We start from the raw sequence: 26,640 nt of genomic DNA on the forward strand, positions 1-26,640 counted from the left end.
ATATATATTTTATCTTATTTCTGCAACACACAAAACCTTTCAAAATGTGAAGAGATTCAAGTTATCACGTATGGCGAAATAGAGAACCTCTATGTCCATAACTGGTACACCTACCCTACTCCAGAGCAGGGATCGAAATCTGAGAAAATTGAGACTATCTCTCACTTATCACTCTCTGTAACTATCATGATTCACAACACATCAAGAAAGTATGTTTATTATGTTTTGCTACAACTCTGATTAGATTGGGGGATAACAGTGCATGATGAGATATGACCAAGCTCCAAGCCTGGAGGACAGTTTATCTATCAGATTTGGGATTGTTTATGAAGCTAGTAATATAAAACACCTACTCCCAATAGTAAACAAGCGATAAAATTGGTTTAATCATCGTTCTCTCTTTGGGACTTTCGCTCACTGCTGTTGTTTATCAAGCTTGTTACAACTTGCGAACATATAAGATGTTTTTCTTCGCTTACATTGATCATGCCTTGTAATCAAATGAGAACAAATTCTGCCTGCTCCAGAGTAGTCTTCTGTTGATTTTCCATCAAAAAAAATTATGCCATAATCCATTGTATATATTTTCAAACAATTCACATGGATGTGTAATGAGTTCCGTAGGGGCTTCCCAAAGGTATCAAGGGATTTTCGAAAGGTACTTAATAGAATAACAAAGAATTCCTACTAATTCTAAAAACATTTTCAGACCTTTCGAAAACAACATGGGTTTTCTAAACGTTCTTACACGGATAAAAATCTGATCCCCACACCATGATTTACAAATCATGAAATTCATAAATTGGTTAGGTCATAATATCAGGATCACAAATCATGGTTCCTGGAGTCATAATCATGATTCCTCATAAGCGTAACATCCAGTGTGAAAACACTAAGCGGCGCACTTTGCACACTTAATTCAAAATCACGAAACGGTTGAGTGGTAGAGTACGTGGCTTACAATCGGAAGGTTCTTGGCTCGAATCTCAATGTATGCTATTTAAACTTTTTTTTATTTTGTCGATCATAAACGGATGCGCGACTCACTGAGTTTCACTGAGATTTCTAATGAGTTTTCGATGCAAGTACTCAAGAGTATCCCACCTCTTTTTTTGAAGTCCCCATTGGCTTTCAGCAGTTTAAGATGCGGTTTGCAAACCCCTTAGAAACCTTCATCCAATAATTTTCGCTTGATAACTTCCATCGTCAGCTCGTCCTCCGGGCGACTCTCTAATGCTGTCGTTAACGCTTCAAATGATGTTGGAAGGCTCCTCAGAACAAGCACCACTGCCAGCGTAGCTCCGAGTTCCAAATCCGCATTCGTTGGTCTCTAGAACATGTCCTCAATTTCGTATAGGTGGCTCTTCATGTCATCTCCATCAGTGTACGTTAGACTACAGATTTTCTTCAATATAGATACCTTTGTTGTAAGTGAAGTTGTTTGATAATGGTTCTTTAGTGTGTCCCGGATTTTTTTTGGCTGAGTTGCACTTCCGGATTAGCGATTGTTGCATCAGCTCAACGAGAAGTGAAATTGTGCCTTGTCCAATTCCAAACTTGTCCATCTTGAATGCTTCCGGCAAATCCAATTGCTGCGGATTCTTCACTGGACTCTAAAGTTCAACTTCGATTCGATTTTCGAATTCATTGTGTGCAGGCTCATAACCTGTAGGACTCTGCACAAAAATCTATCTCTCTCTTTCGCTCCTCCATGAAATTAGTAAACAACAAGACCAGTAAAAGTCAAAATCTCAAACAAAATCAAAACAGTGTAGAGACCCGTAGGAAATGGTCGTAGATCGATTAAGGTAAAACGTTTTAACTCTTCAAGGTTGTAACAATTAATGAATATGGCACGGAGTACTATATTAATTATTAATTTTTATGCCGTGCAATGGACCTATGCACGAGTTCACTAATCTGACGTTAGAGCGGTGCCAAATTCACTTGTTTCCATGGTCACGTAAATAACACGGCACCGCTGAAATGTCAACGAGTGAACTCGTGCACTGATCCATATGGTTTTTTTAATTGTCAATTGGTATACAAAATCATGGCTTGCTTGTTCCTAGCTCGTCGCTCACGGGCCCTCCAAGCGTGTCAACCCCATATATATGAACCGTGGCCAACATGATTTTGACACTTTTGGGGAATCTGACAGTTTTGGGTTGTTCACGTTAAAAAAAAAGACAATTTACACCGTCTTCAGCCAACGGCTGCACAGACTGAACATAACTATCATTAGACAACGGACACACGGAACGACCAGTGGACCAGTGAAGAATTTTTCGTTTGACGAAAAGTTTTCTCCGACTGGGGCGGGAATCGAACCCACATTCCATAGCACAGTACGCCTAAACGACTGACGTCGCTAACCGCACGGCTACGAAGCCCACCTTAACTTATAACTACTCATTAACGTGGATTAAGCTGGGTAAGGCGCATAATGACGAAATTGATTTTAGTGTGCTATTGCTCAAAAGTTACAGGATTCCTAGAAATATACAAGTAAATGAGTAAACAATTGTGTAAGCCACTGAATAAAGGGAGAAACTATCTTCAACGTGTTTTTGTTGTTAGCTACGGGGGAATCGTCTTTTGCTGGCCCCCTGTCGTCGCTATCTCCCACAGCTACTGCGGGAACAACTTGGTCGCCTACGGATGAAGCAGTAAGCATCAATGCGCTCCCACCTGGGTTCACTGGATGACAGAGATTTGGTGTCCTAGCTATTTCTAAGCTTGCCAGACTCGTACGATTTACTCGTGGCGGCGCTCGAAAATATCTGCAAAGAGGAACTTTGGATTTTAGAGGAATTTTGGATTTGGTCAAGCAACGGCTGCTGGCCGAAGAGCTAGAACGTGCTGACTGTCAGGGCGAGATCGTTGCGGACAAACCGGTGGCGTTTGTGGATCACCAGTGGGACAAGTATGATGGCAAATTCAAAAGAAAATGCTTCAAGTGCGGTCAAACTGGCCACATGAAAAAGGACTGCAAAAAGAAGGAAGGTCAAGCTGCCACGTGTTAGAAAGAAGTAAGTATCAAGGCCAACTGCGATGCGTCAACCACGCCGTAATGCAACGTCTTCAATTTCAAATTGGACTGCAAGGCGAGCGACTATTTGGTGAATGTGAAGAACACTAAGCTGAGAAGCAAGCTCTGTCCCAGACTAATTCCAAGAAGAAAAAGAAGACGTTTCGCAAACCCGTTAACCCTCAAAGTCTCGGGACAGACTTTTATTTTCAATCGACTGGTTCTTAGAAACAAATTGAATTAATGAAACACGGTTTTCGCTATGACTTAGACTACATGCAATTGGGATTTTCAAACCAGTAGTTCAGGTCTGGACATGTTTTTCAACCGGGAATAAGTGTTCCCTAGTCACTTTTTTCACATCTTTAGCAATGAAATCGATATTTAACAACATGTTATAGTCATTTTGAACGTCATGGAATCATCTCAGGAATCCATTGCAAGATATCAACTCCCAATATTGTCAATATGACCATATGCCATATGACCAAGGCTGGGTTGTAGGGTTACTTTCGGTGAACCAGGAGACAAACAGGAATGAAGCTCAAAAATAGTTATGCGACTGCTCAAACTTCATGAAATAGGCTCAGCCTAGCTGTAAGAACATGCTTCTTGGCTGTATGAACATTTTGTCCAGGTGACCAGACAATAACCGGATTCTGACGTCACTTCCTCTGACCCGCTAGAAAACATGAATAAGAGGTAAAAGTAAACATGCAACTGCATGAAAAAACCTCAGCGTTGCTATAAGATCATGTGTCTTGCCTGTATTGACATTTCGGCAAGATGACCGCAGAAAAAGAGGTGCGTGGTTACCCAAACTCCATGAAAGCATTTCAGCTCTGCTATGCTGTTTACTTTGCAACTCAAATGTCAAATACACTCCATTTTCTGATAAAAGTGATTCAAATTTTTTTTTTGATATGCAAAGTTAAAATTATTGCAAAATAATTGAGACCAGTACCTAGCTGTTGTTTTATATTTGTTTCCTGGTTCATCAGAACGGATCTTGAAATCCAGGCATCTGGCAGAAGTGTTTTATGTAGTTTGAGTTATCGCATTTCCAGTTGTTCCTTGTTTGAGTTTGTGTCTTGGTTCCCCAAAAGAGAACTCAGAATCCGGTCAGTGTTTGGTTATCTGGCCGAAGTGCCCATATAGGCAAGAAGCGTGTTTTTACAGTAACTTTGAGACTATTTCATGAAGATTGAGCAGTCGCATGCCTAGCTTTAAATGTCATCCCTGTTTGTCTCCTGGTTCACCGGACGTGACTCTATACATGTTAAAAGTATTGCAATGAAATTGGCATTAGTATTAACTTCTCTAGAAATAAGGAAAATTTTCATTATTTGAGTAAAATGCAGAACATTTTTCAGCGCGGGAATTATGTTTAAAATGCGAGACGTCTGATCACTTCAACGTATACACTTTGTCCAGCTAGCTTAAGACCACCTGATTTTTTTCAGATCCAATAGGAAAACAGTTTATATTTATGACCCACCCTATGACACTTTGCTTGTATTTGTGTAAGCAGTCGAATGTACGAGTAGTGGTGGATGATGATGAAGGATCAGTGTTTATTCGTCCTTCGCATACTTTTGCGGTGTCCATTTAAGTTAAGACCACAAGTGTTTTACGTGTGTTTTGAAATTTTTAAGAAGAAAAAGTTCATTATGTCGAAGGGAAAAGCACTGACGGATAAGGAGAAAGGCAAAATAGAAGCATTTCACCGGGATAAAGTTGGAATCAGAGAAATTGCTCGTCGGATTGGCCGGTCACATCAAGTGGTCCTAACTTATCTGAAAAATCCTTCCGGATATGGCAAAAATCGGAAGAAACCTCGCAAATCGAAGCTTTCCGGACGAGAGAAACGTGAAATCGTTAGAACCGCTTCGAACTCCCAAAAATCGCTGAAGCAGATTAAGCAGGAGCTGAATTTGAACGTTTGCCGGGAGACTATTCGTCAAGTTTTGGTCCAAAGTCCGTACATAAAAAGGGCCAAAAAGGCAAAAGCTCCAAACCTTACTCCATCCCACATCGAGAGACGCTTGAACTTTGCAAAAGCCAACATGAATCGACAGTGGACCATGGTAAGTTGTGAAAAGGGCGTATTATTTTAAAGCAATTTTCAGCGTGATTAAGGAATGTTTATTAAAAAGTATGTTTTCTTTTTTGTTTACTTCCAGATGATCTTCAGTGATGAAAAGAAGTTCAATCTGGATGGTCCCGACGGATTTAATGGATACTGGAGAGATTTGCGGAAAGAAGAACAATATTTCACCACAAGAAATTTTGGTGGCGGTTCATGCATGGTTTGGGCAGGATTCTGTGCATCTGGAAAGCTGGACCTTGCGTTCACGTCGTTCAAAATGAACAGCAAGGACTACATCCAGGTGCTAGAAACGCATCTTCTACCATTCCTGCGCAGATTTCGACGCAAAAAGTTCACTTTTCAGCAGGACAATGCTGCTATCCACACAAGCAAGGAAACCAAACAGTGGATAAAGGACCACAAAATCGATCTGCTGGACTGGCCAGCGCGCTCCCCAGACCTAAATCCTGTGGAAAACCTCTGGGGAATCCTTGTACGCAGGATTTATGCTGAAGGTAAGCAGTACGCCACTGTTGATGAGCTCAAATCAGCTATTTTGGAGGCATGGGGAAATATTGAGAAGACTGTACTGGAAAACTTGGTTAACAGTATGCCGAACCGAATGTTCCAGGTTATTAACAGGAATGGTAAGGTGCCCGATTATTGACACATTAATTTCACTGTTTACATAGCTTTTACTGTGTAAAAGCGAACAATATATGAAATGGTCCTAAATAAAATGGACAGCAGAAATCAATAAAGTTGCTCTAAAAAATTAGATTTATTCATTAGTCGTAAGTTAATCATTACAAAATACTGTACAACTGAAGTACTCAATAAAACATTCACAACTTAGTCCCAGTGGGGACGTTAATGCCAAGAAGAAGAAGATGTACATCAATAACTAATTACTGAGACGTCCGATTTAAAAACGGTCTTTGGCAAAGTTGTAGCTGATGAATGTATCTCGCAGTATCAACGTAGTTCTAATCCTCAAGAGCACATGGGTAAACACTATTCACCGGCTGAATGAATTGCTTGCTTTTCCCATAGTAATTTCCATATAAACTTTAAAGGGCTTGTGCAGTTTCAGTTTTCATCTGAATGAGCTCAAATTTTAGAAGGACACTCAGAATTTAATCTAGAATGAAATGAGTGGTGTGGAGCAAAAACGATTTTTTGAACCACTCTAGTAACCAATCATCAATAGAAGTTCTTCAATATTGCAAAGGCCTTTTACTATCCATATTAGCAAACGAAGTGTTGCATTTAGTTGTGTCGATGTTTTTATATTTCCAAGGACTCCATGATATATAGGCCTGAGTATCTACAATCGTAAGTAGTTGTACATTGATGCTTCTTATTTATAGCATAAAATCTAAAGTCTTAAGGCTAAGTAGCCCGTTATTCGTTTTGGTAGCCATGTTGATTTTGCAGATTGCAATTTCGAAGTAATAAAACTCAGTCATCTTAAGTAATATTGATTCATAAAAGTATCACTACTTGTGCTTACATACAGAAAGTATGCTGATACATATTCAGCAATGTCAGTGCAAAACCAAGTGATTTTCTTTAATTCGCAATCGTGAGACGGATTGGCCACATTCATCAATGCCCAGTACAAATTTCAATGACGACCTACTTCGCTTTAATATAAGCAAATGGATCAATGTACTGATCTGTTTTGATGTTCATGAATTTACTTCGTTAAACAAGTGACGTCAATTAAATTTTCGTAAAAACAGACTTCGTATACTGATGTTTTGGAGAATTGAATTCAAAAATGGCGTAAGACATCGATTTTCGCCAACAATTTTCTCCAAACGTAGGTCGCCATCTTGGATTTCAAAATGGCGTCGGACATCGATTTTCGTCATCTCCTCGTCGCGCCTGTTCCGAATAACACCCATATTACATGGGTTTCCAACGGTATTCCCAACCGGAGGTCAATAACTCCCCACATAATTGTCTAAACTCAATTTACGCACTGCTTAAAAAAGTGACGTAAATTGAGTTTACTTCGTAAAAAAAGTAGGGGTATTCACTTTACAGCGTAAAGTGCTGCGTAAGTCACGGTAAACTGATTATTTTAAATCTTTCACGGTATTGTGTAAACTGTGATTGGAATATTTCAAACTGTCAGAATTCATCACATGATCGATCAAAGCACACGTTGGTTTTCGTAACAACTATTATTTGAAAACAAACAAACCTACAAACGACTCATTGCCCATGGGGCTCTGCACTGTTTTGATTTTGTATGGCATTTTGACGTTTACTGGCTTTGTTGTTTACTAATTTCATGGAAGAGTGAAAGAGAGGAACTGATTTTTGTGCAGAGCCCCATAATATCCGGGAAAACGTCCGGAACATAAAATTATCAAAAAATCACATAAAATGGCATTAAGGACATGGTGTGCTATACGAGACATGTTTGGTGGAGGCTTCTGTTTAAGAATGAGTTGTTCCCTGTACTCAACATGTACGTGGTAATATTATATTAGGAATGTACCACAATGCCGTTGTGCATGTTGATAATACTATGCCAAATAAAGAAGTGATTCCGAGCATTCAATTTATTGTGACCAACATCACTTGACGGATCATTTTCTACCAATGTTCGTAGGTATACAAAAATATGACTTCAGTCAAGATTTTGTAGTTTAAAATCACAGGTTTAAAAGAGTTAAGTGATTTGGATTCAGGGCTGGATGATCAGGATTTTTTTCCACTTTTGCACCACGGTGGTGATTTTATTTTTCGGAATCCAAATTTACCCAAACTGAAACTGTGCCTAATGTAATCATGTCCCAGATAAAGTAATCACTGTTCGCTGGTGAATTTCATTCGTTTTTGGGTGCCGTAAAGAAAACAGGCACTATCAAAAGTGAAAAAAATCTAACAAAATTTGACGTGAGCCTCAAGTAGCAACAAATTTTTAGAATGTTCTCGATTGGTTACTAGATTAAAAATTTGTCATTTGTCAACGCTCAGAGCAATAATTTCATTTGAATTGTTTCGTTGCTATTTTTACGCAGATTCATGTTTACGCAGCCTTTAGTGAATACCCCTAGTGACTTAAATTGAGGTAGCGTAAAATAAGACTTCGTAAGTTGAGGTTTTACTGTATATCTAATTATTATTATTATTATTGTTTATTTTAAATGGGATAACCGGCGCTGTATTGCCGAAAAACTATGAGCCAGTGGTTAGTTTAGTTGTCTGTATCCGAAAGAACACATTTATGTTTCGAAAAGTTGATATAAATATCTTATTTCACTTTTTATTAATACTTCAGTCGTCGCGCTGTTGTATTTTGTACAACACTGTTGAAAAAACCTCGCTTTTCGCTCACAATAGCAGCGTGGTGGTTCTGACGGTGGCAAACCGTGCGACGACTGAAAGGTTAAACTTTGAAAAACTAATAAGAGCACATTGCGCAAAACTAATTAAGGCTTACAGTCAATTGCTTTTCAAGCCATGTCTCAAAATATTATACAGTGATCATGAAAAACCAGTTCTTCAAGACCTCCTCCATCCTCTGAATTCTAAGAAACTTATATTTTCAACGATTAGATGCGGTTTTTGAAAGTGTTACGTTTGTCACCACACAGAAAAAAATCCTTTCTCGTATCCGTGAACAGCAGGCGTGAACTCGTCAACAAGCAAAAATACACCGTGAACTAGATCATGTATACGAGACCAATCATGGTAGTTCACGGTGTATTTTTGACAGTTCACGTTTTCCAGAACGCTTTTTTGAGCGTGCAGAGTATGCTACAATCAAAGTCTTTTTCTGATTTGTGGAGAACAAATCCTTTGATCTTTGAATACCGTTTTGATTCATATTACGGACACTTAAGGACTCAGGGAAATATAGCCCAGCATAGAGCATACAAAATAAATCATTCTGTATGATTCCTTAGCGCTATCGAGCGTCGGAAGCCCTTTACTTTCGAACGGTGGGTGAAAAATACGCTTCCGCAACTTCAATAATTTTAAATAAATGAAAATGTGTGGCCTTTTCATGATTCTTATTCCGGACGCTTCCTCACTTTTGCCTCATATTCCGGACACTTTGAATGATAACCATTAATGGAACAATCAAATCATCAATCGAAATCGTTAAACCACCAAAGAGACATCTAAAGTAGTTGGGCATTATATATTTTCAAATATATTTATGGAAAAAGTTTACTAAAACGAGTCTTAAAATTGAGAACTTTTGAACAGCAAAAATTGAAACATTTCGCGTGAAATGTTTCCCATACAAAGTAGAGTGTCCGGAATTTGAAGCTGTCCGTAATATGAATCAAAACGGTACATCAACTAGATAACACTGAAAAAAAGTCGATCTGAATGCACAGAGACCGGACACCCCGGGCTTGAAAGTATAAAAATAAACAAAAATAATGGCGTTTTCAGAAAGTTCGTGTCTGCTCCCGGTCATTTTTAAAATATACTTGAACTTTTTGCATTTTTTATTTAAAAATCTAATCTAATCAATAAACCGACACAGTGTTTTATATTCAGGACAGCGGAATTCATGTGCCATATAATGTTTTCAAGTTTAAATATAATATGAAGAGTTGTAATAAGATTTTCAGGAAGCTCTCCGCCCTTTTTTTGTACCCTCCCCATTTTTAAAGTAGCGCAAATGATGGAATATTTGATATAAGGTACCGTGGGGTAAGTGGATACAGAAAAATCAATAGTTAATTTCATTGTTATGTACAGCTAACGTGAATAGTTTAACTCAAACTTTTTTCTGTGGATAACAAATAAAGGACTATTATACTTCAAATCGTCATTCATTTCGATTTTTCTGATTGTTATGTATTGAGAATGAGAGACTTAAAAATTTGCGCCAAATGATCCACTTGCCGCACCATGGTGGGGTAAGTGGATCACCATTAAAAAAAAATCTGTTCTCGAAACAAATGTAATATGATTATGTTTAATAAGAATAATATTACCCTCGCACTTGTTTTTAGTGCTAGTAATGTTACATTTTATTACTTTAAAATTAAAAAGTATCTTTATTTAATCAAAATATAATAAAAAGTATGTATATATTAGTTCATACTAATAAGAACAAAAAAAACATTGTAACTAGAAAAATTTGGAGAAAATTCATCCATTTATACGCATAAGTTATACAGAAGTATTGTAGGATTATTCCTAACGATATTTTCGAAAAGCACTCTTGGTTTAAAAATATTAGTTACATTTACTTTTGAATAACAAACTGAAATCTTTCTGTTTTATTTATGAATATATGTGTATCATCTGTCTAGAACAATTTATATGGTCAAATAATGTACGAGACTATGCTTTCGATTGGAAAATTAGTATATTTTGCTCTTTTACAACTCAGCTTAGATAAATCACAAAAAGTTTCGTGTGAATTTTGAAATTATTATTCTTTTTATATTTTTTTTATACCAGAAAGGTTAAAAAAACTTTTAGGTGGATTAATTCAAATTTTCTATGGTCAATTTAACAAATTCAAGCTGGTAATGGAACAAAATAAAGGAAAACAACATTTGCGGGTATTAAAGCTTATTAAAATTCTCCTAAGCAGTCTGCCAATAAATGAAATTATTCTTGATCCACTTACCCCACCCCACTAAAAAGTAGGGGTAAGTGTAGCATGTCCAATATATTTGTATTTATTCATAAAAATGACATATTTTTCATTGTGATTCATTCAATTAGAACTGAAGTGCTCACCATGTGTCGAAAAAAATAATAGAATTTGATTTTAGGCAGAGATACAATGGATTTTGGATTGATGGAAAACAATTTTCAAATTAATTACTTTTCGCAGCTAACAAGTTTGCTTGTGTTAGTGTACGTGTAGTACCAGTTTTGCAATAGTATCAGTGTGGGCGAAAGAATATAACCTAAAACGAAGCAATGGTGCGAAAACATTCAACATATCCAAGTATTTAGGCTTTATATTGACAAATGATCCACTTACCCCACTGATACACCTCCCCCACTGTACCTTACAGGGGGTTGTCAAAATAACAAACACACAGGGACAGGCAAAAATTGGGTCAATTTTGGAATGCTGTAACTTTGACAAAGAACTGGGGTAATATGCCCATAGGGGGTAAAACGCGCCACCATCGATTTGGACGAACGATGAGTTTTACAATGCTTTTTTTTCACCCTAGATCATAGAAAATGGATAAAAATGCTTTTCCTAATATGTTTTTATGTGTTTTTGTGTGTGTGTTTTTCGCTGTTTTCGTTGCAATTTTGTGCGATTTTCAATGTCATTTTTTAGGTCGATAAATAACCAAATTACTATTGCCAAGAGCCAACTTGTGCACTGTCATAGTTTGTATTACGTGCAAAATATATGTTAAATTTGCCCTCAAAAAGCTTATTGAAGGACCTAAACTTTGATCAACTCTGGGGGCAAAACGCCCACCCCTATATCATAACACCGATTCTATGACACTACCCCGAACGCCACTACCCCGAATGCCACTACCCCGAACGTCATTACCCCGAAAGCCATTACCCCGAATGGGTCACTACCCCGAACGCCATTACCCCGAATGGATAACATTTTGAGACATATTCTAGTTAGAGAGTGGGGAGATAATTGTACGATTCCTTTTGAGTATTTCGCGAGTTTGGGTCAAAAATGTATTTTTCAAATATTAGAAGATAAAAAAGCAGCTAGTTGTTCAGCAAATAATTTTTACACACTAAGTGTTGTCCTCTAATTTTGGGAAGATTCACACAGCCACATTGCAATGCTCTGAAAAACAGCCTATTTCGAAAAGAAGGGTGAATTTATCATGAGAAGGATAGCTATAATATGTACAAAATTAGGATGTAGTAAAGTCTCTTATTGGACGTCGGAAGCCACTTCCTTTACTCATTTTTATAGGTGTCGGGCATTAAGATTAAGATCTTCTTAAAGATTTTGTTTCGTAAACGATGATAATGGAAGTTCACCCTGAGATAGTCGCTGCAAGTGTTGTTCTATGGAACCCGCATAAAAACCAACCTAATAGACGACCGTTCCGCTGTCGCACTTGTAAATCGGCGGCCTCTGATTGACGCTACAGTAAGAACTTTTGTTGATTTGTGGGATCATTAATTTGAATTTCTGTGAGATAACCACAAAAAAAAATATTTTTTTGATTCAAGATAATGAAGAAATGATGATGGCAGAAAAGTGGTGAGTAATTCCATAAGAGACCTGTCTGTTTTAATACAAGAAGATAAAAGGAAGGGAAAATTTCCGATTAGAATTATAGCAGGAATCACTTTAGTGCATGCCTTCAAGATATATTCCTTTATAAAAAGCTGTTCTATATGGAAATATTGATGACTACCTTATCCAACAAAATCGTGAAAGAACAGCCTATTTAAAAAAGAAGGGCAAATTTCTGGTGAAATGTTTGCAGCTATGACGTGAATGATCACTGTAACAACGTGATTCTATGACACAACTTATATTCATAAGAAAGAAAAATATGTGTTCAAAAACAAAATTGAAATATGAAACCAACCAACAAGTCCAAATACCGGTGATTACGCATCTGTTAAGCAACACCATATTGAGGGTTATGGATTCGAATATATTTCAGTCAATAAAAGGCTTATTTTGTTAAAGCCCATTCACAAATTCCGTAACGCTGAAGGGAGCAAAAAAGTTTGTGGTTGGTTGTCTTCAAAATGTTACAGCCCATTCACAATATGTAGCATTTCCATACAAAAAAAAGTACGAGGGTGTGGGTAGGTGTTAAAAATGGCAATTTTTGGTGAAATGAAATTTGTGAATGAACCCTTGAATTGCGAAGGTGCCCACTGAGCTGATTAACAGGCACTGTCTCAGAAAGAATGAGAAGAATATAGTTGTCATCAAGATATTTCGAAAGAATAGCTGGCATATAAAAGAAGGGAAAATATATGATGATCATTTTACCGACGAATTTTACGTGCTAATAATTACCAGCCTTCATTAGAGACGCATTTTTGCACGCAAAACAAGATACTGTACTGTATCTCATACTACTCGGGGTAATGACCCATTCGGGGTAATGGCTTTCGGGGTAGTGACCCATTCGGGGTAGTGGCGTTCGGGGTAATGGCGTTCGGGGTAATGGGATGGAGCCCATAATGTACATTTGTAAGGTTCCAATTTTGGTGTACCTTCAACGTGGCATTACGTTTGGTAGAATTTGAATTCAAACGGCTGTTTTGGTGTTATGAAATAGGGGTGGGCGTTTTGCCCCCAGAGTTGATTAAAGTTTAGGTCCTTCAATAAGCTTTTTGAGGGCAAATTTAACATATATTTTGCACGTAATACAAACTATGACAGTGTTCAAGTTGGCTCTCGGCAATAGTTTTAGTAATTTGGTTATTTATCGACCTAAAAAATGACATTGAAAATCGCACAAAATTGCAACGAAAACAGCGAAAAACGTTGTTATACGATTTTTTTGATTTGTTTGAGAAAAACACATAAAAACATATTAGGAAAAGCATTTTCATCCATTTTCTATGATCTAGGGTGAAAAAAAGCATTGTAAAACTCATCGTTCGCCCAAATCGATGGTGGCGCGTTTTGCCCCCTATGGGCATATTACCCCCAGTTCCCCTATTTTGTCTTGCTTCGCTCAAATCAAACTGTCGAGCGAGCGAGAGAAGATGCCGTCCGAAGCTAAGCCATCACCGCTGCCGTCGCCTAGAAGAAGAAGAGGAAGCAGTCCACAGGTGAATTTGCGGTCGAATTGTGAACACGGTCGGGCGAGTCATTCTCGCTTTATGGTTCACCGCTTGTTTGCGTTCTCCCAGCCATCGTCATCGCCCCCGCAAATTTCATCGGCCGAGGAGCTGTTGACCCGCGCTTCAAAATTTCGAATCGTGATGAAATCATCATTGGTGGTCAAGAAGCAATCCCGTTAGGGGCAAATACCAGAAGCCCCCTGAGTTTTGCTGGTCCGAGCAGTGTTTTTATCCGTAACAACATCGAAGCTTACAAAGCCATCGGTTCGTTTGACCATTGCAATCAAGTGATAACTTCCCGCAGTGCTATTTATCTGCCATCGGACCTTGTCAGGACCATCAAATTTGTGGAAAAGAGTTGAAGGAATAATATTTCCGACCTTATTAGATCTTATATTTCTCAATCAATCTCGCAGCTTCATGCAAAATTTAATTTGTTATGAATAATTGACTATTCGTGGACGCTGCTGCAGTGCCGTCGGGGTGAGTGCTCAACATTTCACAACGATTGTAAACTAGAGTGGAATTTCCGACAGTGTCTTTGATTTGCCATATTTTATGAGAACACTTCGATTACGAAAATGATCACATGTAACAAAATTGCGACATGTTTAGAATGCTTTTGAAAAGAAATTAAAGAGTTGTTTGTGTAATATTCCCTAATGTGTTTACCACATACTTGCTATAATCTCTTAATTCATCTCATACCATCATACAATAATTGATTTATTACGAATAATTGACAATACGGCAATTTGAGGATGTTTCCGAGGACGCTGCTGCAGTGCCGTCGGGATGCAATAACAGCACAATGTTCATCTTGTACATCCCTTACCCAGACATCAGTTTCATATAGCCTATTTCCCAGATAAGAAAACGAAGAATTTGAAAGGAGGAGCATCACCTGCTATTCTAAGGGTATAAAGCATCCCTCCTTCGTTGAATTCGGTTTCATTCTGTTTTCGCTTTCGAGCTGGTAAGAGCTCCTCCAAACCTGCTCAGCTCCTCGCTACCAGAGGCAAGCTGTTGATCACCAAGCGGCGGCAAGTTTGTACGAGATGGCTGAAGAAAATCGACCAAAGCCGCTTGTTGAAGCGCACATCGTCATCAGCACCGCAAATCTCATCGGGCGTCAAAATGTGTCCGTGTTACGCAAATTCAACAATTCAATCGGCCCTTTCCAGAGCCAACGAATGTGTCAAGGAGTTTATTGTGTAATATTCCCTAATGTGTTTACCACATAATTGCTATAATTTCTAAATTTATCTCATAGCAGCATACAAGAATTGATTTATTACGAATTATTGACAATACTGCAATTTGAGGATGTTTCTGTGCCGTTGGGATGAAATATATTTTCTATTGTTACGTGGTCCTACGTCACCAGTTCGTACCCTTATAGTTTTTAATTATGAATCGTGGTTTACGGCTAACCAGCTGAGTGGAAGTTTAACAACTACCGAAAAGCTAAACATTACATACAGTGGCTCAATTTCATTTTCGTACGGGGCACTGTTTTCATATCAAGTTGCTATAAAACTATTAAATGATGCATGGACTTCGATATACTTTATCAATAATGAAGGCTATAGGTGTCATCTATTGTTTGGCAATGACAAACTGTATTCATTTGCTTAAATCTTTGGAATAATGGAAAAGTATTGAGATTGTGTCTAGAATTGACCCAATTCCATATTCGTACACCTAACAAAAAAGAAATATACAGCATTCAAAACTAATTTTTAATGGACTAGATGACTACTTAAGCTCTTCGTTGTGTTGTTCAGATGCAGTAGAATACATTTGGAATATTTATAAACGGATTTATTTGAAACTTAAGTAAATTTAAGAAAAATACCAATTTTCCCATGTTTTTTGCTAAAATATTCGGTAAGTCGAACAATAAATTGCATTTTTTTCATCATCACTTCCTTAAGAATGATAATTGCGAATATTGCACAAGTTTCAAAAAATTATAATCAGTTTTAGAGTAGCTAAGAGTGGATATCGACAACTTATACTTTTGAATCTTAGGTAATATAATATTTATAACAAATCCAAAACCAAAAATTTTAGTAAATTTCTTTATGTTTGGCTCCTAAATGTGTAAACATAATCCATAGTTAATGTTCGTATCAAAACATTGCGTAATTATCATTTTTAATTTACATTTTACTACCAAAAATGATTATAGAGATTTATAGAATAAATATTATTGTCATAATCGCAACACAAACGTGTTTTTAAAACGATGAAAACAACAGGATATATTCTATTAAATAGTGTATCAATGCTTTCTGCTCATTCAAGTTATTTTGTACTTTTCTTATAAAATCAATGAATTGCAAAATAGGGTACTATTTTGAAAATAATTTAAATATTATTTCAAAGATAATTGAATATTACGATGACATCAATTATGTGGAGGTATGTACAGCTAAACTACGCTAAACTACGGGTACTTTATTGTAAAACGAAGTTCGTAGTTCAAATTATTTTTACAGACAAATATTCGAAATTAACATTTACCTGTTGTTTAGAATGAAAATTTGGTTTACATTGATTAAAAATATCATTTTAGAAGAGTTTTGAACTTATGGCACAACAATTTTCTGAACTCAAAAGGGATAAAAACTGTTTATGATTTCTGTAAAGTGTATATATTTCAACTAAATTTCTATCAGAGCTTACGAGTATAATCTATAGATTGGATCCAATGACAAAAATAAACGTAATTTTTCGAATTATTGGATTTTATAGCAAAAATCATTGGAAAACTGGCATTTCTCATAATTTTACCTAAATTTTATATATGTCCACTAATAAATTGTCCAAATGTATTTCACTACATCTGAACATCATAATAAAGCACTTCAGTAATCAAATAGAGCTTCTAAATTTAGTTTTGAACGTTGTGCGTTTGAATTTTGGTAGGTGTACGAATATGGAATTGGGTGAATTTTAGACATCAATTCAATACTTTTCTATTAATCCAAAGATGAATGTAAATGGAAACATTTTGTGATTGGCAAACAATAGATGACACCTATTACCTTCAATGTGGATAAACTATTTGTAGCTCAATACTTCATTTAATAGTTTTTTACTAACTTGAAGTGGAATCAGTATCCTGTACGAATATGAAATTGGGCCACTGTATAATTTGCAATTGGATTTGATGGACAAATTGATGTGAAGATTTGCGAAAAAGTTACACGTCTTCTCAGTGAGAATCGAACTCACGACTCCCGGATCTCTAGTTGGGGCGCGTTACCACTACGCCATGAGAGGACTCATGAACGCAGAAGTTAACCTGAATTCGATTTCAGCTCAATAATCACGTGGTCCTTTTTCGCAAAGTGCACCTCTTTCGGAAGAATTAGATGCCCATCCAAACACAACGCTTTTTATATATATTGGCAGCTGCTACGGATTGATTCGACTTCCTTTGTACGTTTATATGGAACGAAACAAAATACACTGTTGAACTCAGAAAAGTGCATGATGAGATATTAACAAGCTCCAAGCCAGGAGGACACTATATCTATCAGATTTGGAATTGTTTATCAAGCTAGTAATATAAAACACCTACTCCCAATAGTAAACAAGCGAGAAAAATTGGTTTTATCATCGTTCTCTCTTTGGGACTTTCGCTCACTGCTGTTACAACTTGCGAACATATAAGATGTTTTTCTTCGCTTACATTGATCGTGCCTTGTAATCAAATGAGAATAAACTCAGCCTACTCCAGAGTAGTCTTCTGTTGATTTTCCATAAGAAATATGCCATAATCCATTGTATATATTTTCAAACCATTCACAAGGATGTGTTATGAGTTCCGTAGGGGTATTCCGTAGGGATTCACCCCCGCACCAAATGCACGATGTACAACACGCTCATAAGACCGGTAGTCCTTTGCGGGCATGAGACGTAGACTATGCTCGAGGAGGACTTGTAGCTCCTGGGGTTTTCAAACGCCGAGTGCTAAGCACGATCTTCGGCGGCGTGCAGGAGAACGGCGTGTGGCGACGAAGGATGAACCACGAGCTCGCTCAACTCTACGGCGAACCCAGTATCGTGAAGGTAGTTAAAGCTGGAAGAATACGCTGGGCAGGGCATGTTGCGAGAATGCCGGATAACAACCCTGTAAAGATGGTGTTCGCTTCGAATCCAATCGGAGCAAGAAGGCGTGTGGCGCAGCGAGCTAGGTTGATTGACCAAGTGCACCAGGACCTTGAGAGCGTGGGTCGCAGTCGAGGATGGTTAGAAGCGGCCATGAACCGAGTGAATTGGCGAAATATTGTTGGCGAGGTTTTATCAAGCTAATTGATGTTAAACCAAACAGATAAAATAATAATGTCAAAATAATGGAAAAGATTTAGGAATATTCCTGACAGACGAAATTACAGATAAGGTAGAGGTAGACAATGGTATTGTGCAAGTATTTTCAATATTGACAAAAAAAATCGCAAAATCGTTTTATCATGTTCTATGATAGTTTTCATTATCTATTTAGATTTTTATCCATCTATTTCCCTTACATGAGAGGATGTGAAAGTATATTGGGAATTTTGCCCTGCAATAGACTCACACCTGAAAAATTTTGTCCCACCAAAATATTCTCCCACCATGTTTGTCATATATTGGATGGCGTCGTAGCTAACAAAATCAACATATAACGCACACGTAATGCACACTGTTGGTTTGTGTATTGCATGCAAGGTGCGTGCTTCTACTAAAGTGCCATATAAACTAACGTGTGAGTATGTATTTCCCCACGTTGAAAATTTGCACGACAATCTATCCGTCAACAAAACGAACAATACCTTCTCAATTTACCATGTAGCCATCGACTTCAATAACTTTGAGATGAAAAATTTAAAAAGTCTTCGATTTGGTGAAATTCTCCAGACAACCAGCATGTACATATAACGAAATCACCCTTTGCGTTATGCAATGCTTATATGCGCAAAGATTCCGTATAAGATGTCGTTCAAAGACTTTATGCGTACAAAAGGGAAAGCGATATATGTGCATACTTTGTATGATGAAAATTAACATACACATACACACTCGTATACAGAATTTATTACGAATGATTTTATAACCTTGTACGACTAAGTTTATGATAACAAAGTTGATTTGGCAGCTGCTACGGATTGATTTGACTTCCTTTGTACGTTTATATGGAACGAAACAAAATGCACTGTTGAACTCAGAAAATTGCGTTTTATGCGAGGAAATTTATCAAATAAACCATTTCATTCACCACGTTGTGCGGGTGTGATGTCGATCGCATAAGTACACGACTTTTAACGTAAATTATTATGCGACTTCTGATTGTCCGGCTCTTCACAGGCCTTGTATCAAACATTCGCAATTGTCAAATAATAAAAAGTGTTTATATCTGAAGCGCTGGAGACATAAACATAGTTTAGCTTGAACTGTGCATTCTGAAGTACTATGATTCATGTTTCATTTAAGTGTGATAAGCGGCGCTGTATTGCCGAAAAAATATGAGCCGGTGGTTAGCTTAGTTGTCAGTATTAGCGTTGGGCAAATTTGACCAGAACATCGATGGTACTGAATCGATTCAAATTCAATGTGTCGAATCGATTCACCGATTGAATCGAATCATTTGAATCGATGTTTTTGTATCGATTCAAATAAGAAACTCATATGCAAATTTACAAAAACAAGCTTTCAGAATGAGACCAAATAAAATTGCATATGATTGTTAAATTCCTCCGACTGAATAACGTTTGAAATTAAAAATTATATATTAAACACTTCATGGCTGATTCAAAACTATGTCGACTCATTAAAAATTCTAATCAATTACACAATTTTGAATCGAAACCAAAAATCGAATGAAGAAAATCGATTCACTCGATTTTGAGTGTTCCTAACATCGATTTGAAAAATCGATTAATCGAAACAAAAAAATCGATTTTCGGAACATCGATTCAAAATCGCCCATCGCTAGTCTGTATCCAAAAGAACAAATTTATGTTTCGGAAAGATCATATGAATATCTTTATTCACGTTTTAATAAACCCATTAGACCCATTGCTTTTTAATCCATGACTCTAGCAAAATATTATACGGTGATCATGAAAAACAAATTCTTCAAGACCTCTTCCATCCTCTGAATCCTAAGAAACTTATGTTTTTAACGATAAGATGCTGTTTTTGAAAGTGTTACGAGTGTCACCAGTGTATGGGACAATCAAAGTATTTTTCTGTGGAGAACAAATCCTCTGATCTTTGAATACATTAACCAGATAAGTAAAAAAATATGACAAAAATTGTCTTACATAGTGAGTACTACAGTAAGCAGCAATTACATTCGCCGTGTTAGTAAAATTTTCGCATTTTTATGGATTGTATATTGTATGGAGTTCAGCAAAAAGCTAGAAAACTCAACCACAAAGCGAAGAAATATTTTTTCTTACATGTTTCCCTCGAAGTCTAATAAAAAATGCTACAGAATGATGAATTTATTTTTTGTGCGTTGTTTCGTCTTATAAAAATCACACATTTTATGTGGACACATTTGAAGTTCAAAATTGGTACACAGTTAAAAATAATGAAGATTACATGCCATGTAAACTTCATTTATGCGATGTAACGTGACGTCATGTAAATTTAAGTCTGAAATCATGTAAAAATTTGTTATATGTCATGTAATCACACAGGATCCTGCTAGATTACATGATATATAATTGAAGTTTACATGACATATCATGTAAATATCCATGATTTTCCACGCTCCAATTATGTGCATTATATGTCTCAGAAATTTACACGTTTCGTTCGAACTGTGTACTTTATATTGAAAACAGCTGTTTTTTATATGAATTATTCACTTACCAAGTCATTTTCTCTCCAAAATTTAAGCATGAATGATACCCTATGAATTGAGTTTGTTCCATCTCAAAACTGTAACTTCGAATGTATGCTTTCAGACTAAGTTTAGCCCAAGTGGTCGCCTATTTGAACAAAATAAAGTTGCGGCTTGCGCGGCAATGTAATTCCACAGATTGTCTGTGTTAATTTCTTTGATGCTTTTATGCAATCACTTTTATAGATTTCATATCCATCATGATGTATGCATTTTAAATCACTCCGACATTATATTTCAGTTCTCCTGTTTCTGAGCATAGAGCTCTGTACGCCATGAAAGCACATGCTTGGATCCTGCTGTGCCTTTTCACCGTGGTGGTGGGCGTACGAAGAATTTACGACGCACGATTCAGATATGGAGCAAACCACGTGGTCGAACTAATCCGAAACATGACTGAGCAAACGTACGGATCTTTCGACGTCTGGTTCCAAAATCTCGGAGGCAAGTCATCCGACAGCAAATCGCTCATTGAATACATTATACCGCAACTCAATGGAACCGCTGTCATGCTGACCACCAATCTAACCCTTCTTCGCTACACGGTCAAACCGCAGCTATTGGTGTTCACCATCCAGGATATGAGTTTTGACGTTCTTGCCTTCGGGTGGACCTTGATTTGGCTGAAGAGCTTCTTCTATCAGCCTAAAATGTTGATTGTTTCCGATGGGAACAAAGTATCGCCCCAGTTTGAAATGATGATGATTGAAATATTCTCCACAGCCGAGCACTACAACAACGTCTACATGTCGTTCTTACCGGACAGGACACTTTATAAGCCGAAATATTATGAGTATATACGCCATCATAAGAGCCTGTTACCGTTGAGTTATCTGTACATGGATCAAAGTGCTGACCTCAACGGGTTCACATTGCTGATTTCCTTCAAAACCGGATCGGAATCCAAGTATCAAATCAACAGTGCCATGTATCAATGGATAACCGCCATGTTGAGGCACATGAATGCTACTTACGAATTTATCGGAGTAGATTGTGATTCGTTTAGGGATGAAGAAGACGAGTGCAACGATAAAATGCAATTCACTAAAAGTGGATATGAGTACGATCTATGCTTGGAGCCGGTTCATCATCTTCATAAAAGAAACACGTTCGATCATCGACCTTCGGCTGTTCTGTACCGGATGATGGTTGTCGTTCCGAGGGGACGTAATCTACAGGCTATTGAAATGTTTGCCGTTCCTTTCACCATGAGTATGTGGATTGCGTTTCTTTTGCTGTTGGTCGTCTCTATGGCTGTTACCCGAATCTTTCCTGATTGGATAAAAAACGATCTGGTATTGATGCCGCTCTGTGGGTACGAAGACTACGATATAAATAAAACAAGTCGCTTGGAAAAAGGCGTTGTCCTGGCATTGGTAGTGTTCTACTTCTTCCTGCTCAACGCCTACGAAACCAAAATTGTCGCTCTGATGACCAGCTACCCCAGAATTCGTGATGCTCGCACCGTGGATGATATGATCCGCATGGGTATTAGCATCAATCTGGATATGAATGTCACGTATCCGATGATCACCGAAGACAATGAGCTGCATCGAGTGGTAAATCACGTGCCAGGCTTCTCGACTCGCAAGAACCACATACTCGACGGTATTCACGGATATTTCGGAGGAGAAACCGATTTGAAGATCATGCTGAACGACCCGGCGAACTATGACTTCGAGCTGGATCAACCGCGATACGTTCCGCTGAGGGATTATCAATTTGGCAACGCAATCATGCTGACGCGGATGAAAGTACGGTCCCTCATCACTCAGAGAGTTTCCCGGACGGAGATGTACTTCATCGAAACGGGACTAATGCAGTACTGGCAGGAGATTGCATTTCAGGAATCGATGGGTGTCAACTACGGGATAAGGTTGGGGCGCAAGGAGGACGATGTGAGCCGAAATTTGCTGATAGGGGAATTGTCCCCAGCATGGTTGGTGTTGGCCATTGGCTGGGGTTTGAGTTTTTTGATCTTCTTCTGGGAACTTATGCAGACCGACAAGGGGCACTTTTTCCGAATGAAGTTGCGGCGGATGCTCAAGTTGCCTGATAAGAAAATTGTTGGAACTGGACCGGTAACCAAAGAGTTTTTGAGTTGTGAGTGACGTAAGGAGTGAAGCTATCTTGCAAATCAACCATAAAGTTTTAAAGGTTATCTCAGAATTCATCATTAAAATAATAAATTAGTGGGAGCCATGTAGATTAGCATTATTTTAAATCCCTATATTTCAAACAAACCTTTGACATTTTGTACGATAACATTCAGTCCAATATAAATGGTTCGAGATCATAAAAATACTTCATTGAATAATTGAGATAACCAGTGTTTTAGTACTGCTTGAAGTAAGTCTACCAAATTATGAAAACAAATTGGACAATTTTTATGAGAAAGATAAAATTTTCAAAAGACTATTAAAAGTGATAATTTCCTGCTGTGAATTTCATGATTGAAGGAAAATAAATAGTCCGGAGACTTAACCCATCGTTAGTTGCCTAGTGTACTAAGTACACGCATTTTGCGAAAAGCCGAAAAACATGTTGAAAATCTCTTCAAATTGATCCGGGTGTTGGTCCTATTCCAAGATCTAGGGGGACTGGGGGTAGTTTGCCCACGTTAAGGAGAACAGCGATTTTAGATGTGAAAAACATTATTTTATGCTCTTTTTTATTATGGTCGGATAGACAAACATGTTTTCTACCAAATAGTAGAAACAGCTATCCATTCTAACTTTTCTGGGGTTTATAAATTAATTTTTAAAAAAATGCTTGCTTAAGTGCATATGTATTGTTTTGCGGGGTAAAACGCCCCGCTTGAGTTCGGCGTTAGCCATGCTGTAAACGAACGCACACAATCATGCATGTATATGTGTTGCATACATCCGGGCGTTTGTTCAGATGTTATTGTTCAATAATAGTATACATGCTGATGCGAAAAATGTACATTTGTAAGGTTCCAATTTTTGTGTAACTTCAACGTGGCATTACGTTTGGTAGAATTTGAATTCAAACGGCTTTTTGGTGTTATGATTTAGGGGTGGGCGTTTTGCCCCCAAAGTTGATTAAAGTTTAGGTCCTTCAATAAGCTTTTTGAGGGCAAATTTAACATATATTTTACATTTAATACAAACTATGACAGTGCACAAGTTGGCTCTTGGCAATAGTTTCAGTAATTTGGTTATTTATCGACCTAAAAAATGACATTGAAAATCGCACAAAATTGCAACGAAAACAGCGAATAACGTTTTTATACGATTTTATAGATTTGGTTGAGAATAACACATAAAAACATATTAGGAAAAGCATTTTCATCCATTTTCCATGATCTAGGGTGAAAAAAAGCATTGTAAAACTCATCGTTCGTCCAAATCGATGGTGGTGCGTTTTGCCCCCTATGGGCATATTACCCCCAGTTCCCCTACTCTTCTTTTTGAATGTGCAGAAGAAACTTTTCGATAATGTCTTCGAATTGATGTCTTCGACAAATTTCTTCAGTTCAACCAAAGACAAATTGAAGACCCCCATGTTCCTTGCAGTTGCCCAAAATTGTATGGCTCATAAGGTAATCTAGAATTCCGTTCAAAGTGTACTGCGATCTGTCAAACTTGGGTACCTTTTGCAGTACCGAGGGACCAAATGCAGTACTAGAAGTGGTGCCCGATCTGAGCCCGAGTGGGACGGACCTGGTTCGACGGTACCAATTGGTCAGTGGACAAATGAAACTTTGAAAACATTCTAACCTTCCAGTGGCCATCGTATTGTTCCCCGGGAGAACCGATGAAATGGACATTTTGCAATGCAACATCTCGAACACAAATATCTCTGGATCTAGATATTTTAGCAAGATGGTGTCTTCGGCAAAGTTGCTCAGTTTTACATGTGATAGGCCACTTGTTTCGGAGTTCTGCCACCAGTTGGCACTAGTGAGCATGCTTGCTCAAAAAAGAGTTCTGGAAAACGTGAACTGTCAAAAATACACCATGAACTATGTACCATCATGTTTACGCATAAACATGATCTAGTTCACGGTGTATTTTTGCTTGTTGACGAGTTCACGTCTGCTATTCACGGATACGAGAACGGATTTTTTTCTGACTGTATGTTTTCAAACACGGATATCTCAGGATGCTGACGACCTAGAAATATGTGGTCTTCGACAAAGTTGTTTAGTTGGTCATGGACTAACATATCATAGGCCATCTAACTTGAAATTCTGCGATCAGATGGCGCTAATGAGTATACGATAAGTCAATCACGAATATCTCTGGTTCCCGATTTTTTAGAAAGATGGTGCTCTCGGCATAGTTGTTCTGTAGTTCAAGGACTAAAATGTTCTTTTTTCTGGCGTTACGTCCTCACTGGGACAGAGCCTGCTTCTCAGCTTAGTGTTCTCAAGAGCACTTCAACAGTTATTAACTGAGAGCTTACTATGCCAATGACCATTTTTGCATGTGTATATAGTGTGGCAGGTACGAATATACTCTATGCCCTGGGAAGTCGAGAAAAATTCCAACCCGAAAAGATCCTCGACCGGTAGGATTCGAACTCACGACCCTCAACTTGATCTTGCTGATTAGCTGCACGTCTACTGCTACGGCTATCTGGACGAGATGGCGCTAGTGTGCAATGTATTTTTCAAACACTGATATCTCAGGATCCCGATTACCTAGAAAGTTGACGTCTTCAACAAACGTGTTGAGTAGGTCAAGGTCTAGCATGTGATAGGCCCCCAACTAAAACTCTACCACCAGATGGTGGTAGTGAGCATGCTGTATATTGATCGCGGCTATCTCAGGATAGCGATATTATAGCAAGATGATATCTTCGGAAAAGCTGTTTAGTAGATCAAGGACTAAACATATGATGTGCCATTTGATTCGAAATTCTTCAAAAAAAAAAAACGCAGTTGCTGGCTAGTGTAGTGTGCTATTTCCATATCTAAAAAACAATGCGCTCTCGGGCTAGGAATTGGATATATATAGAAACCGTTGTTTTTGGATGGGCATCTAATTCTTCCGAAAGTGCACCTCCTTTGCGAAAAAGGACCACGTGATTATTGAGCTGAAATCGAATTCAGGTTAACTTCTGCGTTCATGAGTCCTCTCATGGCGTAGGGGTAACGCGCCCTAACTAGAGATCAGCGAGTCGTGAGTTCGATTCTCACTGAGAAGACGTGTAACTTTTTCGCAAAACTTCACATCAATTTGTCCATTTAATCCAATTGCAAAATATATGTAATGTTTAGCTTTCGGTAGTTGTTAGTCATGGATGGTTTGTCCATATCATGCGTATATGATGATTGTACGAGAAATCGGCGACCACCAATCTATGGATTAACCATGTTCTTATTTTGACGCATGACTGCTACTGCTGCCAACATTGACAGCTCAAATCTACCGGCAGCACGAGCAGCGGCAAATGTACCGTTAACTTTTCTTTTTTGCTCATTCCAAACTTGTATTACGTCAAGAGAGGGGCCCTAATAGCCGTAGTGGTAAACGCGCAGCTATTCAGCAAGACCAAGCTGAGGGTCATGGGTTTCAATCCCACTGGTCGAGGATCTTTTCGGGTTGGAAATTTTCTCGACTTTTCAGGGTATAGAGTATCTTCGTACCTGCCACACGATATACACATGCAAAAATGGTCAATTGGCATAGAAAGCTCTCAGATAATAACTGCGGAAGTGCTCATAAGAACACTAAGCTGAGAAGCAGGCTTTGTCCCAGTTGGGACGTAACACCAGAAAGAAGAAGGCTGCTGAGCACTCATTTCTCTGTTGAATTGACGTTGACCGAAAGCTCGAATGACGTCGAACAAACATCGATACGTTTTCATTCTAAGGAAATCGATTTATGT

At 37.9% G+C, this 26,640-nt stretch overlaps 1 protein-coding gene across 9 annotated transcripts in view; it reads right to left on the reverse strand.

The window, feature by feature from the left end:
• Nucleotides 1-26,640, reverse strand: part of LOC5565862 (transient receptor potential-gamma protein) — a 535,758-nt gene that overhangs the window by 38,541 nt on the left and 470,577 nt on the right. The gene's annotated exons all lie outside the window — the stretch shown is intronic.

The sequence above is a fragment of the Aedes aegypti genome, chromosome 2, assembly GCF_002204515.2.
Source record: "Aedes aegypti strain LVP_AGWG chromosome 2, AaegL5.0 Primary Assembly, whole genome shotgun sequence".
Taxonomy (NCBI): Eukaryota; Metazoa; Arthropoda; class Insecta; order Diptera; family Culicidae; genus Aedes; species Aedes aegypti.